This window comes from Aptenodytes forsteri, unplaced genomic scaffold (assembly GCF_000699145.1).
Source record: "Aptenodytes forsteri isolate BGI_AS27 unplaced genomic scaffold, ASM69914v1 Scaffold422, whole genome shotgun sequence".
Taxonomy (NCBI): Eukaryota; Metazoa; Chordata; class Aves; order Sphenisciformes; family Spheniscidae; genus Aptenodytes; species Aptenodytes forsteri.
In genome coordinates, this window is record NW_008795687.1 from 492,355 (window position 1) to 493,501 (window position 1,147).

At 68.9% G+C, this 1,147-nt stretch overlaps 1 protein-coding gene across 1 annotated transcript in view; it reads left to right on the forward strand.

The window, feature by feature from the left end:
- The window catches only part of TCF15 (transcription factor 15 (basic helix-loop-helix)), a 24,847-nt gene that overhangs the window by 1,161 nt on the left and 22,539 nt on the right, over positions 1–1,147 (forward strand).

Sequence of the window (1,147 nt, forward strand, 5' to 3'; positions counted from 1 at the left end):
TTCGGCTCAGGGGGCATGTTTCCCATGGTGAACCCATCCTGCTGCCCACACCAGGGTCCTGGGTGCCCCTGCCCTGGGATAGGCCATGCAGGATGCAGGGTGAGGGGCTGGCAGCTTCCCAGCTCCATGGGCACCCCCAGGCAGGGCCGTGGGCAGGGGCTGCCGGACCCACTGCCATCGCCAAGAGACCCCCAAGCTGTCCCATGTGCAACCCCGAGCAGTGTGGGCACAGGGCACACTCCAGCCCTCGGGGCTCTTTCGGTTTCTGCTGCTCCATTTTTAATTGCTCCTCCTGCTCCCAGCCCCCGCCTTGCTGGCCAGACTCTGCAGCCTCCCCGGCTCTCCCTGTGGGACCCCCAGCCCCGGTCCTTGGCAGAGCTGCCCCCGGCTGGGATCCTCCAGACGGAGCTGAGCTGTGTCCCTGCGCTGCTCCCCGGGACCGGAGCCAGGGGGCTGGCACGGCACTGGACCCCCCCAGGGGACCCCGCGGAGGCACCGGGGCTGGGAGCTCCTGCGGCATCCAGGACCCTGGGGTCAAGGGCAGGAGCTGGGCTGGGACCCAGCTCAGCGCCTCCTGGCTCTGGGGCTGGGCTGGAAAGGGGCTGTACTGGGCTGCACTGGGCTGGCAATGGGCTGGGCTGGGCTGGAAATGGGCTGCACTGGGCCATGCTGGGCTGTGCTAGGCTGGAAATGGGTTGGGCTGGGCTGGAAATGGGCTGGAAATGGGCTGGGCTGGAACTGGGCTGTCCTGGGCTCTGCTGAGCCGTGCTGGGTTATACTGGGCTATTCTGGGCTAGACCTGGGCCATGCTGGTCTGTGCTGGGTTATACTGGGCGGTACTGGGCTGAAGTTGTGCTGGGAGGTGGGGCTGAGCCTCCTCGTCCCCAGCGGGGCCGTGGGGCTGTCTGGGGGCTGTGGGGCTGTCTGGGGGGTGTATGGCGCCGGGGGTCTGTCCTGGGGTCGGGGGGTCTGTCCTGGAGCTGTGGGTCTGTCCGGGGCTGTGGGTCTGTCCCGGGGCGGTGCCAGCCCTGCCCATGGGTCTGAGCATGTCGGCACTGAGCAGCCGCGGGGGCCGTGTCCCTGTAGGGTGATGGGGCCACGAGTGGCCCCCTCACAGCAGCCACCCCACAGCCGCCTCCCCAGCCAC